General features: G+C 37.7%; 2 long non-coding RNA genes and 1 pseudogene across 3 annotated transcripts in view; all 3 read left to right on the forward strand.

Moving 5' to 3' along the window:
* The window catches only part of LOC116088116, an 86,087-nt gene that overhangs the window by 66,058 nt on the left and 1,144 nt on the right, over positions 1 to 18,885 (forward strand). The window lies entirely within an intron of this gene.
* Positions 2,571 to 3,523, forward strand: LOC116088115. The gene is made up of 2 exons (XR_004117778.1): positions 2,571 to 2,687; positions 3,007 to 3,523. It is a non-coding gene; the product is annotated as an uncharacterized LOC116088115 (long non-coding RNA).
* LOC116088114 lies at positions 11,707 to 13,405 on the forward strand (annotated as a pseudogene). Its single transcript, XR_004117777.1, has one exon. The product of XR_004117777.1 is annotated as a protein tyrosine phosphatase type IVA 2 pseudogene (transcript).

Genomic DNA, 18,885 nt, shown 5'->3' on the forward strand with positions numbered 1-18,885 from the left:
TGCAAACTGATACAACCACTCTAGAAATCAGTTTGGCGGTTCCTCCGGAAATTGGACATAGTACTACCAGAGGACCGGGCTATACCTCTCTAGTTTCTTTTTGGAGACTCTTAGAGCTTATGAGTTTTCCTCTTACCACTCTTTTCTTTGTGTCCCATAAGTTTTTGTATGATGTCATCATTTTCATTAAATTCTAAAGAGCCTTTAATTTTTTGTTATTTCTTCCTTGGCCAAGGTATCACTGAGTAGAGTGTTGTTCACTTTCCATGTGTATGTGTGTTTTCCATTGTTTTTGTTGGAATTTAAGACCAGCCTTAGTCCGTTGTGATCCGATAAGGTGCATGGATTTATTTCAAACTTCTTGTATCTGTTGAGGCTTGTTTTGTGACCAATTATATGGTCAGTTTTGGAGAAGGTAACATGAGGTGCTGAGAAGAAATTATATTCTTTTGCTTTAGGTTTAAATGTTCTGTAAATACCTGTTAGATCCATTTGGTTCATAACTTTTGTTTGTTTCACTGTGTCTCTGTTTAGTTTCTGTTTCCATGATCTGTCCATTGCTGAGATTGGGGTGTTAAAGTCTCCCACTATTATTGTGTGGAGTGCTACGTGTGCTCTGAGCTTAAGTTATGTTTCTTTTATGAATGTTGGTGCCCTTGCATTTGGAGCTTAGATGTTCAAAATTGAGAGTTCATCTTGGTAGATTTTTCCTTTGGCCAGTATGAAGTGTCCTTTTTTATCCTTTTTGATAGCATTTGGTTGAATGTTGATTTTATTTGATATTACAATGGCTACTCCAGCTTGTTTCTTAGGACCATTTGCTTGGAAAATTATATTCCAATATTTTACTCTAAGGTAGTGTCTGTCTATGTCACTGAGGTGCATTTCCTGTATGAAGCAAAATGCTGGGTCCTGTTTACTTATTCAGTCTGTTAGTCTATGTCTTTTTATTGGGGGAATTGAGTCCATTGATGTTAAGAGATGTTAAGTGATTGTTACTGCCTTTTATTTTTGTTGTTAGAGGCGGCATTACATTTATGTGCCTATTTTCCTTTGGATTTGTTGAAAGATTACTTTCTTCTTTTTTCTAGGATGCAGTTTCCCTCCTGTTAGCGTTTTCCATCTATTATCCTTTGAAGAGCTGCAGTTGTGGAAAGATATTGTGTACATTTGGTTTTGTTGTTGAATATCTTGCTTTCTCCATCTATGCTAATTGAGTGTTTTGCTGGGTATAGTAGCCTGGGTTGGCATTTATGATCTCTTAGGGTCTGTATGACATCTGCCCAGTATCTTCTGGCTTTCATAATCTCTGGTGCGAAGTCTGGTGTAATTCTGATAGGTCTGCCTTTATATGTTACTTGACCTTTCCCCTTACTGCTTTTAATATTCTTTCTTTATTTAATGTATTTGGTGTTTTTATTATTATGTGAAGGAAGGAATTTCTCTTCTGGTCCAGTCTATTTGGAGTTCTGTAGGCTTATTGTAAGTTCATAGGCATCTCTTTCTTTAGGTTAGGGAAGTTTTCTTTTATAATTTTGTTGAGGACATTTACTGGTCCTTTAATTTGGGAATCTTCACTCTCTTTTATACCTATTATTCTTAGGTTTGGTCTTTTCATTGTGTCCTGGATTTCCTGGATGTTTTGGATTAGGAGATTTTTGTATTTTGCATTTTCTTTGACTGTTGTATCAATGTTTTCTATGGTATCTTCTGCCCCTGAGATTCTCTCTTCTATCTCTTGTATTCTGTTGGTGATGCTTGCATCTATGACTCCTGATCTCTTTCCTAGGTTTCTAACTCCAGGGTTGTCTTCCTTTGCAATTTCTTTATTGTTTCTATTTCCATTTTTAGATCTTGAATGGTTTTGCTTGTTTCCTTCACCTGTTTGATAAGTGTTTTCCTGTAATTCTTTAAGGGATTGTTGTCTTTCCTCTTTAAGGGGTTCTACCTGTTCACCTGTATTCTCCTGTCTTTCTTTGAGGGAGCTATTTATGTCCATCTTAAAGTCCTCCGTCATTGTCATGAGAAGTGACTTTAGATCTGAGTCTTGCTTTTCCCATGTGATAGAATATCAAGGACTTGCTATGGTGGGAGAATTAGGTTCTCATGATGCCAAGTATCCTTGGTTTCTATTGCTTCTGTTTTTATGCTTGCCTTCTGCCATCTGATTACCTCTAGTGCTCCCTGCCCTTGCTATATCTGACTGGAGCCTGTCCTTCCTCTAATCCTGGTTGATCCAGAACTCCTCAGAATCCAGCTGTCTCTGTGATCCTGTGATTCCGGAATCCTGTGATCCTGAGATTCTGGGTGTGTCAGAGTTCCTGGGAGTTAAGCTGCTTCTGAGATCCTGAGATCCTGGTTTGACCAAGCTCCTGGGATCCTGGGATCCTACAATCCTGCTCATGCTAGAGCACCTGGGAGTGCAGCCTCCTTTAGGCGCTGTGGGACTGACTGGCTGCCAAGTTCTTGCCCAAGGTAGACCGACTCAGACCAGAAGGAACCAGGGCCACTGGTCAGGTGGTGTTCCTGTGTCCCTGGATCCTGCTGGTCCCAGTTACTCCCAGTGGTGTTGGAACAGATGTTGTGTTATACTCATCACTGATCCTAAGATCCTGGGCATGCTAGAGTGCCTAGGAGTGGAGTTTTCTCTGGGTGCTGTGGGACTGGCCACTGAGTTAGCACTAAAGGTCAGTATTTGACATTTCTGTTATTTTTCAAGCCATTATAAGATCTACTCAATTATAGTACTGAAGAAAAAAGAAAAACGAACCATTATCTGAGTTTCCCAAGATCAAATGTACTCTACTTTTGTAATATTCTGAAGGAAATGGCTAAATCTGGGTTTCAAACACTGTTCAAGAAAAAGAAATTTTGGCAATAGCAGTAGCTTTAAAAAAGGCTAAAGTCAGTACTGTTCACTGAGCTTTAAAACATAGTTGCTTAATTAAGTGTGCAAAGATTCAAACTAATGTTTCCAACACTCTAAACTTCATTTTGTTTACATAGAATCTTCCCTGCATTGTGAAGCTACTTTGCGAATTGAGAACCTGAGCTCTCCCCATGAATGACAGGTCCCCAGATGGAAGCAGAAGTCCTTTTGTTAGTTCTAAAGGATCAGCACACTCAAGCCAGAAGGGAATGTCAAGGAAAACAGATTTTTGTTTACCCCAACATATCCTTTACCAAACAAGTTAAATTTCTTCTGGGTGGTCATAACTCTTAGGGCAGAGAGTAATTTGACATATAAAAAGGAAGAAATACTACAGCTTGAAAAGAAGAAAATGGAACTCATTTTAGCCAAAGAAGAAAGAGCAGGCTAAGGTCGCTACATAACTCACCCACTGTAAGCCAAGACTCTCTTCTCAAGTGCTTCCTTATAAATCAGACTGGAACACACTGTCTTTCACTATGTGCCCCAGGAGAAAAATTGCTTTAAGTCAGTGAAAGTTTGTGAAATAGAGAATGGGATTCAGAGGCAAGAAATAGAGCAATAAAACTCTTTTAAATATAATATAAATCAAAATTGTAGTAAAAGAGTGTCGTTGACCCCTCTTTGGAGTCTTAGACAATCATTCAAGACTTTTCTGACAGTATCATCATCCAGTTATTCCATCAATTAAAAGAACTAGTGATTTGATTGGTGAAATAATTTGGCCATGACCACATGGCTGGCCTCTGGGTAATACCCACAAGAAGTGCCACACACTTGGAACATCTCTATTTGTTTATGTTAAATGGATCTCCAGGAATCCATGCTAGTCTTCATCCTATGTCAAAAGCCAGAAGAAGCTGGATGCTGCTGACTGAAAGGGAAAGCAGTAGCATTAGCATTGGGAGCAGCAGCAGCAGCCGCACTGGTAACTTACCAGCAAGGAGGCAAAGATCAAAATCCCTTCTAGCTGGATGATGCAGGCCACACTTAGGGTGGGTCTTCCATGTCAAATATACTACTCAAGAAATGCACCTCATGGCTGCTCCTTGCAGCTTCACTCTTATTTGATTCCAGATCCAGTCAAACTATCAACCAAGATTTACCACTATAATTTTCATCTAGTAGTAAACCTTACCTGTAGATTTTCTGCTACTCTCCAGATTATGAAACAATACTGTATAATAACCTCTTCATTGCAGAAGGCTGATGTCCACATCAATCACTAATGAAGAGCTGTAGGAATGCCATCAGTTTGAGTGTATGCTGCTGTATCAGAGGAGAACGCATTTTCTAGTTCCCTTTTCCTCTATCCATTACAATAGAGTAGCACAGCAGAGGTACCTGATGTTCCATTTGTACAAGCACTGTGAAATCTGGTCGATTCTATTTGTGCAGAACTGAAGATACACTGAGTATATGCAGCTTTTTGTCAGATAGTTAAGTGACAATTTCTTCCTTTATGTTAACTCTTTATCACATTGGTCCAAGGTTTTTTGAAAACCAGTTATATGAATTAAAATTCAGTAAATTATCTGGATTCTGTTTGTCTTAAATTCCATTAAGAAACCCTATTTGTTGTTCATCAGAAGTAAAAACTAGAACTTAACAGATATGGCCTGTCTTGGACACTCATTTAAAGCAAGCAAGAATGTGTCTGTCCAATTTCAACAGAATCACTTGTCACAAATCCGTTACAATTACTCTACCATGTGAATGGTGCTGACAGTGTCTTCTTGTAGTCCCTGAATAGACCATGTGTGTCTGAGAGACTTGTGATGTAACCAGCAATGACAGAGAGGCTAAAGTATCATTTAGATTTTATTTCTCAGACCCTATCTGAGTTAGCTGCTAGATTTTTATTAAAAATATAAATGTCCAAATATAACTATATATAAATTGATGTTTATTTTTTAAAAAATATAAAGGAGAAAGGAATTCTTAGAATAAATAGTCAGATAGTTGAGGGAAATGCCTGTCCATTTTTCTCTCTCAAAATTCCCCTTGCTTCTGTGCTATCTTGTCACCTTGTAATCGTTGTTGCCTCCTGTGGGGAGAAGAGCCACAGCAACCCTGTGATCAGTTAATAATTTTAACACTTGGTTACAATCATATTTCAACCAGGATATTTAATAACTATGTAAGTGTAATTATGTTAGCCAATTACTTAGCTCAACTGCAATGTTATTGTCTAAATGCCTAAGTAAATCAAACAATTTGAGGATAAAGGAAAAAATGAAAATGTTTGATGTCAAGTAAAAGTTCATGATATTAGAAAAGAAAAAGACTTTGCTTCTTAATCATGAGGTTTATTTCTTCTCTATAATATGTGGCAGTGAAAAGAGAGCTGGGTTTATGGTGAAGTGCACATCTAATTTACAGAAACTGCACAGAATGTGCCTTCTCTGCCCATGTGTTGTTGCGAGTCCTCACTGCTGTTATCAAAATGTCTGACAGACAAAACATAAGGGCTCCTAAATGGAGAGATTTCAATCCACCGTCCTTATCTTTATTAAGTGTGGAACTGTGGAAGACACAGAGTGTGGTGGAATTAGTCAAGACAGATGTTCCTCTCATGACAGGCAAGAAGGAGAGAGAAATCAGGAAGAGGTCACAGCAGGATGAAGCCACCTTGGACATACCATGTGGGGGTCTCATAATGAAATCACATTATGAATCCATCAAAGGAGTAACCCACGTGCTATGTCAGAACACTTATGACATTTCTGTCAGGACAGTAATGACAAGCAGAGGGATAAAGTGTTTACCAGGCAAGACTCAAAGATTAAAGTTTTAATGAAGTATATGTATGTTACAAAAAGGACAGGGGTGAATCCTTAGAGAGAGCATTGCAATCCTGAAGAGAAATGGTTTTTTTTATAACAGTTAAGAGAAATTAATTAGTCTTATCATGTGTGACATTTGCTGGAGGTCATATTTGGATAAATAAGAAGTGGGCATCTCACTGTCTTATTAAGTAATAAGTTTTATAGTTTGTCCCTTTATCTTTGTTAAGACTGCATTTTGGGTGATGCACCATGGGTTGTAAGAATTAGATATCACAGGTCACTGAGTAGGTTGGCTTTAAGCACTGAAAATCTGATTGTTGAAAGTTAGGAGATATTTAATTTTGTATTTGTTTTGTTATTGTTGTTTTTGTTGTTTTGTGTATAAATTTATCCTCTGACACAACAATAATGTCAAATAATTGATAAGGTATGAAAACTTTTTTTTCTTCTGCAACTGCTTTAAAATAGAGAATGGGCATTGGTAGAGAGGGAGAGGGGCTGCTTGGCATTCCTGATCTATCATTTGGTTGTAAAACTATAGGCATAAAAGGTTGGAACTGGGGCTGGAGAGATGGCTCAGCGGTTAAGAGCACTGACTTCTCTTCCAAAGGTCTTGAGTTCAATTCCTAGCAACCACATGGTTGTTCATAACCATATGTAGTGGGATCCGATGCCCTCTTCTGTTGTGTCTGAAGACAGCTACAGAGAATAAATAAATATAAATAAATAAATAAATAAATAAATAAATCTATCTTTATAAAAAGGTTTGACCTGCATTTTGGAGAGAAAAAAGAATGCTTATTGTTGAAGATTTCGACTTTTTGGAGGTCAAGAGGTACTTGGTGGGAGAGGAGAGTGGATAGGTATTGGACTTGATTTTGAAAGCTAATAGAAGAACAAGGTGTTATAGATTGGCATGGGTCTTTGTCCTGGAGTAATCTCAGTTTTCCTAATGACTACCATGAAGTTTTGATAGAAAGGATTCAGGGTTAGGATCTGACAGTAAAATAATGCAATTAAAGTTTGACAATTACTTTATAGTAAGTTTTAAGAGACAAGTCTGGTACTTGGTCATTCTTTTACCAAGACTGAGTTCAAGAGCTTTATGTTGAGCATTCTTAAGACTTGATAAGATACTTAATGTTATTGAGGGTTATTAAGTTATACCTTTGAATATAAATAAAAAATGTATTTGACATTGTAGAGATTGACTGTAGAGTACTGGATGCAAAAAAATTTTATGAGAAAATGTTGGAGTTAGAGAAAAAAGTATGGAAATATCAGAGAAGAGACTTAAGGCAACACCGCGAGACTGAGGGAGCGAGAAGAGAGGAGGCAGGATAAGGTCAAGCCATGTTGGAATTTTCAGCACCAAATTCTCTTATGCCTTCTCCACCCTCTGTGGAATCCTGGGAAGCTTCCTTTCCTCTACAATTTGTCTTCCCTACTCTTTCTTCCACCACGTAGGTCATATCCTCTTGAGAGGCAGAGGAAACAAAGGTTAAGGAACTATGCTCTAGGTTGTGCCCTTGCAGGGTCTTATTGAAATTCCTGTACTGAACTCCAAATGGCTGGTCAACTCCTTTTCTTCCTGTTATAGCTCTTGGTAAATTCCATCAATTGTCCTCTTTTCTTATCAGGCTGAAGGTGACTAGAAATTCCTGTCCTTCATAGCTTTGGGATAGGGATTTCCCATTCCCTGAAGGCCTGGATATATATTTCAGTAAATTCATTCTAAGTATTTAAATTCAAATTCTATGTATGCTGACTTTTCATTGATGATTTATATTAACCAAAATGTAAATGTTAGGGGAACAGGAAATTGCCAAATGAGTAGGCAAAGTGGATATCAATAGTATATGGTGGTCCAGGAATCTGGTAAATGATTTCAAGTAAAAGTGAGTGTTGTACTCTGAAATGATGTTGAAAAATCAAAAATGATAATCAAGAGTCATCATAAGATTTAGCAACATGTAAAATTGCATACAGAATTGATGTCATTGATATGATTCAATGGTTATATTATTTGTCTGTAATGCCTCACATCTCTAAGCTACATGCTTACTATTAGAACAAAGTTCTGGCAGTACAATACAGAGTTTTGGAAATAGATCGATAATTATATTAAGTTATACTTGTATAAACTGACAACATGACTTCTCCATGGTATAGTTAAAGAGAAGGCCTTGATTGAAGATGTGAGACAGAACACAGCCAGAGGCATCTGGAAAAGCCCAGAGCAGAGAAAGAAGTAAACTAAACCTGGCCAACAGATTGAACATGGTTAGGGCTACCTGTGTGAGAGAGAGAATAGCAAGAGATAGGGAAAATATAGTGAGAGAAGCAGGAACAGAGAGACAGACAAAGACAGACATACAGAGAAAGAAAAGAAAACAGACAGACAGACTGACCAACTGACCAACAAAGAGAGAGAACACATTCAGAAAAGGAGCTGGAGGGAGTTTAGTGTAGAGGAGGAAAAAAGGCTAGGATGCTAGCATGTAGTTTGAAATGTGAATTTGTGATACTGTGAAAGACCAGAGTCCAGCATGAGCTTTGATATGCTAGTAGGCACCACAGCTATCCTGTGCCTCTCTATCAGAGGTGAAGATAATGCTTCCTTTGGTAGAAGAGAACCAGGAATGATGGTTTTCATCTAATGACCAGAAATGCACATTTGGACTGCCCTTGAGAGCTTGGGCAATTGGAATTTCCTTTGAACCTGACAATACTAACTCTTCATTTACTTCTAAAACATTGGTAATATTTTGTTGTAACTGCTGATACTACCAATTCTATATTTTGTCAGGAATAATTAGAACCTATCTTTACTAATACAGATGAAGGATGGATATCATGGAGTCCTTCATTACATAAGTGAAAGCAGATCATTTCTTTTATTTGGTGATCATGTTTTGCCACATGGCCATTTGGCATTTTAGTAATGAATGGCCTTTTGTGAGTTTCTTCTTCATAAGTGATTGTGGTTGACACTATTTAATATTCCAGGTTAAATACTATTGCAGTTGAACTGAAATATCATAGAGGCCCTCTTCCCCAATAGTCTTAGAAAAAATTAAAGTAAATTTATATTTTCTAAGCCTTTTGAGTAGATCCTTCAAAATAAGATATAAGATGTTATAGAGGGATGTCTGTGAAACTTTGGTGAAAATATGACTGTATATACATAAACATTTATGTCTGGTTAGAAGAACTAAACAATTGACAAAGTGTTATTGGTATACAAGAAAAAATTTCAAACAAAATATATAAAAATATTTAAAAGAAATCATAGAAATTTTCACAAATTTAGGGAAAGAGAAACCCATACAGATGACAGAAGCACACAGAACACCAAACAGATAGGACCAGAAAATAAATTCCCCAAGATATAGTAAACAAAACAAACATGTGTAAAAAGAGACAATATATTGCATGCTGTAATATAGATGGACCTACTCACATCTAAAGTCATTCTCATCAGAATAGCTGCTAACTTTTCAAAGTATGAAAGCAAGAAGAGTTTGGGCTTGGATATTTCACATTCTGAAAAAAGCACACCTCTCAATTCAGTCTAATATATTCTGTAAAACTCTCAGTGGTGATTTACAGTGAAAGAAAAACTTCCCACAATAAAAGCAGGCTAAAATAATAAATCATGAGTCCTAAGCCATCCCTTCAAAGGACACTAGAAGGATTACTTCAGTGTGAAGAGAGCAATAAACAGAACTCAAGAGACCTTATCAAATATGTTTCTTTGTTCAGAAGACAAAGTTAACTCAAAAATTCACAACTAGCCAACATGCAGAAAATATCTGTGGAGGTCCCAGCCAAAACTTGGACACCCAAACCACTCCTTCCCTCAAAGGCTAAAGGATCACTCTGGAATCGAATCAGGAAAGACTGAAGCAAGCATTATCTTCTGAACACAGCTGGACATGTATGTGCTCTCATGAAATAATAACAGCTGTAGTTGTCTGTACAGACCAACATTCCCACATGGAGTGAGGAGGGACTTAGGAGTTTCAACCCTTACCACAGGAGCTATTTACAGTTGATGGGTTCTGAGGAAAGGAGACTCCCTTTGCTTTAAGGACATGGCCCCTGGTAGGTTGATTATGCTTCTTGGGTGGTTCTATACCTATTCATAGGGGAAACATAAATTTGTCTTGGTGAGTGATAAAAACTAAATGTACCTGAAGTTGGAGGGAAAAGGGAAGTTGGGATTACATCTGGGAGTTAAGGATTCAGGGATTCAATAAAATCAAAGTACATCACATTCATGTGTGAATTTTAAAAATTATTTTCATTCTTGAAGTGTAAACATAAAATTAAACATATGCAAATCATCAGGCATGATATAGGATATAATAGACTTAACAATAAAAGTCACATGATCATCTCAATGGATATAAGTAAAGCTTTTGAAAAAGTTTAATACCCTTTCTTGCTAAAAATCTTTAAGGTATTGGGACTAAAAGGGACATACTATAACTTAATTAAAAGCTGTATGTGACAAATGTATAATAAAAATAAATGGAGAACATGTTCAGTATTTCTTCCAATATTCAATATAGTTTTTGAAGTCCTAGCTAGAGCAAAAGTCAAGATAATTTTCTTTAAAGTGAGGAAGAAGTCAAATTATCTCTGACATGGTCTTATATTTAAGATTCTAAAGATTCTACCAGAAAACTCTTAGACTTGACACTGACAAACACACACACACACACACACACACACACACACACACACACACACACACAGAGAGAGAGAGAGAGAGAGAGAGAGAGAGAGAGAGCAGATCGCAAAATCCATATCCTAAATCAGTTCTTTACTTTTTTACAATTGTGAATTAAACCTAGTCATGAACAACTCTTTAAAAAACACCAGTAAGTGATACCATGTTGTGCTTGCAACCAAGAGCCTAGCATGGCTGTCTTCTAAGAGACTCTACCAGCAGCTGACTGAGACAGATGCAAGAACTCACAGCAAGAGATAGGAAAGAGGTCAGGGACCCATACAGAAGAATTAGGGGAAGAATTAAAGAAAGTGAAGGGGATGGCAACCTCATAGGAAAACCAACAGTATCAAGTAGAACCCTGGGAGCTCCCAGAGACTGAGCCATCAACAAAAGAGCACACATGGGCTGCTCCGAGGCCCTGGCACATATGTAGCAGAGGACTGCCTTGCCTGGCCTCAGTAGTAGACGATGCACCTAATTCTGTAGAGACTTGATGCCCCAGGGAGGGGGTTCCTGGGAGGTACCCTCTCAGAGGCAAAGGACATGGGGGATGCCAGACGAACTCTGCAAGAGCAATAGGGAGCAACATTTGGGAAGTAAATACCAACAATGGCCAATAAGTATTTCAAAACAAAAAGAGTTTGACATTATCCTTATGGGCAGTGCAAATACACTTTCTGGTCACATATCCCAGTTAGAAGGCTAGGTGAAGAAGACAAAAGACATTCTGGTCAATATGTCAAAAAAGGTGCCCTTATCCATGTCTGGTAGAGCCACGATGAAGAGCTCCTGGGTGCTCACAACAGAGAACCTAAGTCCACATACTTCTGGCATACTTGCATGTCTGTTTGCTGCCCTCCACTCCTTATAGCCACCATATGGAACCAGTTTAAATGTCTATCATCAGGGTGCTGGATAAAGAAACATGGTTTATACACCCAAAGGAAGGGATTTGTTTGTAAAGATGAAAACTAATCCTTGTAGGAATGTGATTGGAGCTAGGGATCATATTAGAGCAAAATAAGCCAGATATAGATTTAAATATATGTATTTCAGGTCACAACTGTAGGAAATTAAAACAGAAGCAGGAGTATTTAAGAGAAGGGAAAGGATGAGATAGAGGGTGGGAAGAGAACAAAAGAGTAGACAGCATCTATGAGCAAATATATGGTATGTGTATGAAGATGTCATAATGAAACTCATTGTTTTGCAAGCAAACCATAATAAATAAATATGAGTGAGGGTGGCAGTGGCCCGATTGGCTGGGGTGCGGCGTCCATGGCTAGCCGATGGGATAGGGGCTTTGTACAGCTCAGAGCAAGGCGAGGCCCTCTCTCTGCATCTGAGTGGTGGTGGCAGAAACGTGGTGGCAGCCAGGGAGGCAGGATGTTCTCAAGGTCATGCACCACCAGCCGGCCTGGCAGGGTGTCTAAGGCGTAAGCTAGCAGGGAAATTGCAGTTCTCCAGTCACCGCAGGACGTTGGTGGAAAACACATTGCGGATTTATGGCGATTCCGAATTTGAAGACCAATTTCTGCCAGGCTCAACACAACTTCCCTGACAAGTGACCTTGGGGGTGGGCTCTATGTGAGGTATTCAACTGTGCCTCGAAGACTCTGGACACCGAGAGACTATCCTCAGAAATAACCGCAAGTATACTTACTTTAATGACTCTGATAAAAATCAAGCATCAAGTAAACAAAAGTGGAAGACTACCACCACTGTTGTCTCACTTGTGTCTAAATGTAGTAGGCTCGGTGGGTAAATTCGGTATGTATCTGGACGGTTTTGAGATCTGAAGGTACCCATCTGCAGACACTGAGGGCCAGGCTGAATTCAAGCAAATTCTAAATAGTTTCTGCCTATCTTGGAGAAGCTTCATACTGAGTAAACAAGCTGAATAAAGAAAATAAAAAACAATAATAGACCTTTTGTTGAGCTTAATGTTCTCACTTTTCAACCAGGAAGGCAGGCACTCACGCACGCACACTCTGATTTGCCATAATGAATCATGTAGCCCCAGTGGAGATCTGCTACGAAAACATGCGTTTTCTGATAACTCACAGCCCCACCAACAATACGATGCACAAGTTCACAGAGGAACTTAAGAACTACAGAGTGACAACATTAGTTAGAGTCTGTGATGCCACATACGATAAAACTGTAGTTGAAAACAGTGGCATCCATGTTCTAGACCTGCCATACAACGATGGAGCCCCGCCCCCTGATGAGATAGTAGATAACTGGCTAGACTTGCTAAAAACCAAATTCCGTGAGGAGCCTGGTTCCTGTGTGGCAGTGCACTGTGTGGCTGGTCTAGGAAGGGCACCTGTGCTGGTGGCACTTGCTTTGATCGAATGTGGAATGAAGAATGAAGACGCAGTTCACTTTATCCGGCAGAAACGAAGGGGAGCTTTCAATACCAAACAGCTGCTTTTTTTGGAGAACTACAGGCCCAAGATGAGGACCCGGTCACGATCACGTTTCAAAGATTCCACGGTGCACTGCTGCATCCAGTAGGATATAAGCTGAAGGCTTTCTCTACTATGACTTTGTAAGTAAACTCGTTGTATCTGGAATGCGCATCTGGAATCTTTCCTGTGCCACCAACGAGTAGTTGATTCAACTAATTGGTGCTGTAGCAAACAACAGAGAAATGATTATATAAAGTGAATTAAGATAAAAATTAGAAGAAAAAACTAGCATACATTTCAGAGCAAAGACAGAGAAAACCTGGTCCTTGGCTCTCTCTCCTGCACTCTTGAGCACGGTCCCATCATCAGCCATGTTGTGACACAACCAAGAGGCTTCACAAGAGGTTGCAAGCTCATGGAATCTTAGGCTTTCATTCTCACAACTATCATCAAAAGAAATCTCTTGATTAATCACCTAGCCTCGGACATTTTATCATAACGGGAAAAAATAAAGTTGATGTTTGGCAACTCACATTTACTAAAATTTTATTTTGTATTTTAGATGATTGGAGTTATCCTGTGGCTAAGTACAATATCTGCAGCATATTAAGTGATGAAATGTATTTGTGTGTGTGTGTGTGTGTGTATGTGTGTGTGTTGAACAAATAAGTCATAACAGTATTTTGCATAAGAGTATTGTTTTGTCATCCTGAGAAGCATATTTGCATGTGTTGCCTTAAGAAAGGCACTATTTAATTTCTAAAGATATTAAAATACTGATCATTGGCTGGAAAATGTATATGGAAACTGAGAGAAAATCCATACATGGATTACGTTTAGAACAAACGTTAGAGGAAAACATTTGTTCTAAAGAGTGATTCAGAGTACATCCTAAAAGAAAAAAGAAAGAGAAAAAAGAAAAAGAAGGAAAGAAGGAAGGAAAGAAAGAAAAAGGAAGGAAGGAAGAAGGAAGGAAGGAAGGAAAGAAAGGAAGAAAGAGAGAAAGAAAGAAGGAAAGAAAGAAAGGCAAAAATACATTTTCATTTTCTTGGTTTCTTAGGAAATTGTAGTTCTGGAATTATTTTAATAATTTATGGAAATTAAGTTGTTTTGCCTCTATCTAAAACAATTCCTCAATTACACATACTCCTAGACTGTCATGGTCTCATGTAGACAGAAATAAATATAGCTTTACCTCTTAAAACTATAACTGATCACTCTCAGTTGACAGATGCTGTCAGCCTCCTCATGCAGCCGACTCCCTGTTGACTGAAGGGCAGACAGCTCCCATGGGGGGAAACAATCAGTACAGGCTTTACAAGCTCATTTCTCTCCTAACTGGTAACCACACAGCCAAGACTTCCCATGCAAGACTGCTGAGATTCACTCCTGAGCCCTAGGTGACAACAAAACATGACCTGGTGGCATGCAATTGCTCATAAGAATAGTTACATCAAGGTTCAACTGTTTCCAAATTTCTCATTTGGCCTAGGTTTGCCATTCCTCAGCGCTGCTCCTCGTTTGGATCCTAAGGATGTGGGGCAGTCCAGCAGACTCCCTAAGGAGTACTCAGAGGTCACCATTACTGTGCAATGCGATCACCATTACTAGCAGCTGTCTTTTATGTTGTTCCAGTCTCAAAGCAAGATGTAACATCTACAGTATTCCTTTTGTTTCTCTTACTGCCCTCCCTAGTCAGCAGTTATCTTCCAAGTGCTCCTACCAGTTCAGCCTTTAAGCCTAGACAGAATATATTATATTGAACAGGAATGGAGAGAGTATGTGTCCTTTTCTTATTCCAGATTTTAGTGGAAATGGTTTCGGTTTTTCTCTAGTTAGCATGATGGTGGTTGTGAAGCTTGCTGTATATTGCTGTTAATGTGTTGAGATATGACCTCCACATTTCTAGATTTTTCAGGACTTTTCTCCTGAAAGGATATTGGATTTCATATATCCAATTAAATGATTATGTGGCTTTTATCATTAAGTCTTTTTATTTGGGCAATTACATTTTCTGATTTAAGTTTGTTGAATTTCCCCTGCAATTCTGGAATGAAGCTGAATTGATCATGGTGAATATCCTTCTAATGTGTTCTTGTATTTGGTTTGCAAACATTGTACTGAGAAGTTGTACATCTATGTTCATCAGAGATTGATATTTTTGGTTTTTTTTTTTAATCGTTGTTTAGTTTTGACAGTGGGATAATACAGACTTCACAAAAGAATCTTAAAGTATTCCTTATTTTCTCTTTTAAAGAAAAATTTGAAGAGAATTGACATTCTGCTTTTTATAATTGGGAGGTTTTTAATTATTCTTCCTATTTCACTGGATGTTGTGGGTCTATTTAAATTATTCACCCATTTGATTTTATTTTGGAAGGTCATATGTAACTAGAAAATCTACCATTTATTTTACTAGAGTGGAGATTGTTAAATATCCTTGTGAACCTCTAAATTTCCTCAGTATCCCTTATGAACCTTCTATTTTAATCTTTGATTTTATTAATTTGGATCTTCTCTTTTTGAGGTTAATTTGTCTAAATACTTGTCAATATTGTGTTTCCAAAGAACCAACTCTTTATTTTATTATTTTTTTCTTTTTCACTTCTATTTTATTCATTTCAGCTGTGAATTTGTTTATTTCTTCTCATCTATTCCTTTGGTGTTTTGTTTGTTCTTGTTTTTACAAAGTGTTCAGGTAACCATCCGGATCACTAATGTAAGATCCAATTTCTTTTTCATGCAGACTCACAGTTCTATAAACTGGTCTCTTAGGGATATCTTTATGGTGTTCCATTAAGTTAAGTATGTTGAATTTTAATTTTCATTTACTCCTAAGAATTTAAATTTTCCATTTTTAATTTCTTTCTGACACAATTTTTATTCAATATCTTATTTAGTTTCCATGAGTTTGTCTATTTAATACCATTTCTACTGTTGGTATTCAGCTTTATTCTTTTGTAATCAGATAGAATGTAGAATGTTATTTTAAATTTCCTAAAACTAAGACTGGATTCATACCCTAATACATGGTTAATTTGGGAGAAAATTCCATCAACTCTTTAGAAATCATGTATTTTTTAGTGTTTTAGTGAAATATTATATAAATGTCTGTTAGATTAATTTGTAATGAAATTTAACTCAAAAGTTTTTTCTATCATCTATCTATCTATCTATCTATCTATCTATCTATCTATCTAAGTCTAGTATACTCAGTGAAACAGGTGAGAGTAGGGTCTTGAAGTCATTAGTTATCACAGTGTTGATTTCAGTAGTCATTTTAGATCAAATAATGTTTATTTTAGGAAATTATGTGCCCCTGTGTTAGGTTAATAAATATTTAGAACTGTAACATCCTCTTTGTGGATTTTTTTCCTTTGTTGAGTATCACATATTATTCCCTATCTCTTCTGATGAGTTTTACGTTAAAAATATATCTTGTTATACATTAGGTCATACTCGCTTGTTTCTTTTTTCCATTTGATCAGAATACTTTTTGAAAGTCCTTTTTGCCATAAGTGATACCTGTTTTTAATTGTAATGTGTGTTTCTTGGGAGCACCAAGAAGTTGGATCCTGTTTTTGTTTTGTTTTTCTAAATTCAGTTTGCTAGTCTGTACCTTCTTATTAAGGAATTGAGACCATTTATAATGAGTTATTGCTGAACGAATGTTTATTTACCTTTTTATTAAGGAATTGAGACCATTAATAATGAGTTATTGCTGAATGAATGTTTATTAATTCCTATTACTTTGTTGTGGAATTGACAGATCATTTTTGATAAACTGACCTGGAAATGTTGACTTTTTTTCCTTTTGTCCTTTTGAGTGCATTTAATCTTCTCTTCAGACATAAATATTCTTTCTAATACCCTTTGTGTAGCTGTATTAGTAGACATAAATTCCTCAAATCCATTTCTATCATAGTAAATTTTCCTATCTTTTAATCATGGCTAACAGTTTGACTGTTATCTTCGTTCTTTCAAACCTGTAGAATATCAGTCCAGACCTTCTGGCTTTCAAAGTCTTCACTGAGAAATCAAGTGTTATTCCAATGTGCATGTCTGTAGATGTCACTTGGTCATCCTTTCTTCTCCCCTTTAATGTCAGTTTGCTGTTGTTGTTCTGTATACTTAGCAAGGTTTTGTTGGTGGTGTTTGTTTTATTCTTTAAATTTTATTTTAAGTGTATGAATGTTTGCCTGCATGTATGAATGTATGCTACATGCATGCCTGGTACCTATGGAGGACAGAGGAAAGCTGGAAGATTGCCTGGAACTATGATCACAGATGGTTGAAGGCAAAATGTAGGTTCTGGGATTTAAATTCAGGTCTTCTGCAAGAGCAACAAGTACATGTGCTCTTAATTACTGAGCCTCATAGTTAGTGTTTTAATTATCATGCGATAGAAGTGACTCTGGAATAAAATCTTAACAAAGCTCCCATAGCAGGTGGCAGAAGGTATTGTCTTTTGTTAACCTCCAGGCTGGCTTAAAAGTAGCACTCATGTATTTGTCTGTGCATGTCTGTGTGTACACATGTGTGTTCATGTTCCATTATGTGTCTGGGTGTCTTTCTACATGCATGTCTCTGTGTATGTCTCTATGTGTTTCTCTCTCTCTCCACCCACTTCCCTTCCTCTATGTGCTGTTTCCCCACCTGTCCTTTCTCTGTGACTGTTATAGTAGGTTTAGTTCTCACAAATAACCTGATGACCAAGTGATGATTTTACTGGCCTAAGGGAGCTGCTGTTGTTGCCAGCAATGACACTGAAGTGCATAGTATTTAAGGGTTCAAGGCTGCTATGCTGCCAGAAACATAGTTCATGGTAGAAGCATCATGTCCAAATTCTACTCACCCGAAAGGTCTTAGTAGGCAGAGCAGAGCTCATGATGCCACTACACAGTAATGCTCCACTCCCATCTGAGAGCACTCCAACATGTTTGATCAGATGAAATGTTTTCAAGGAAACTTTGGACACAGCTCTTTCTAAGGCAGGAGGTAGTTTCCAAAGAATGAAAACCATTTATTTTCTATTTGCTTTACTCTGAAAATATGTGATGCAAAAGCCAGAGGAACTGGAAACAATCCTATAAGCCTGATTCACAGATATTCTGTTGCTCATTGCTTCTGAGACAGTACTGTGGAAAGAAAACATTTCTTCACACACACACACAAACTCGCACACAAACTCGCACACACATTCACACGCTGAGCTGGTGTAATTGTTGAACACGAAATCCCACCCTAAGGAACAATGTCAACTCAATTGGACTTACTATTGTACGTATGGAAGATGAAGTTATAGAAATAAGTGACATATTTTCCTTGGGCATCTTTGATGATGATGATGGGAGAGAAGAGATAGGAAGTGATTCTTTGGGTGTATTTTAAATTTCTTGGCATTCATTTTAGACATTACTGAACAGGGACAGCAGTAGGAAGAGAGGGAAGAAGAACATTAAAGTTAATTTAAAGTAGAGGGACACAGAGCATGGCAGCATGATGACAAGAGTGTGAGCACCAGAGATACAAGACTTTCTTGTGAAGAATCCCAGAGGTAGAGCACTTGTGGCTTTGAGCACCAATGTGTCTCTAGGGGCAAGGGAAAGCTGCTGGTCATGGCCACTTAATTTTAAATACATTTTTCAAATTATTCTATGTAGAAATATTATAGGAGCATTGGTCAATGTAAGAAACCAACCGATAATTAAGCATATGACTTATGAAACAGCCAGCACCAAACAATATAATTTAAGGAATAATAGTTTTTGTTTATTTGTTTTTGTTCTTTTGTATGTTAGTCTCCAATCCCAGAGGTGATGTGTGTGGGACATGTGACAGATACTGATACAAAGAGGTTATCATGCATATATGAAGAGGCCTGATCTCACAATGTACTGCTTGGGGCTCACAGCTCAGAAAATGCTGCTGGCTCTGACAGAGAGACCCCCCCCCCCATGAAACCTGGAGCAAAACTTTTTTGTTCTCATGAAAGTAAAGGTGCTTAATAGT

The sequence above is a fragment of the Mastomys coucha genome, unplaced genomic scaffold (assembly GCF_008632895.1).
Source record: "Mastomys coucha isolate ucsf_1 unplaced genomic scaffold, UCSF_Mcou_1 pScaffold14, whole genome shotgun sequence".
Taxonomy (NCBI): Eukaryota; Metazoa; Chordata; class Mammalia; order Rodentia; family Muridae; genus Mastomys; species Mastomys coucha.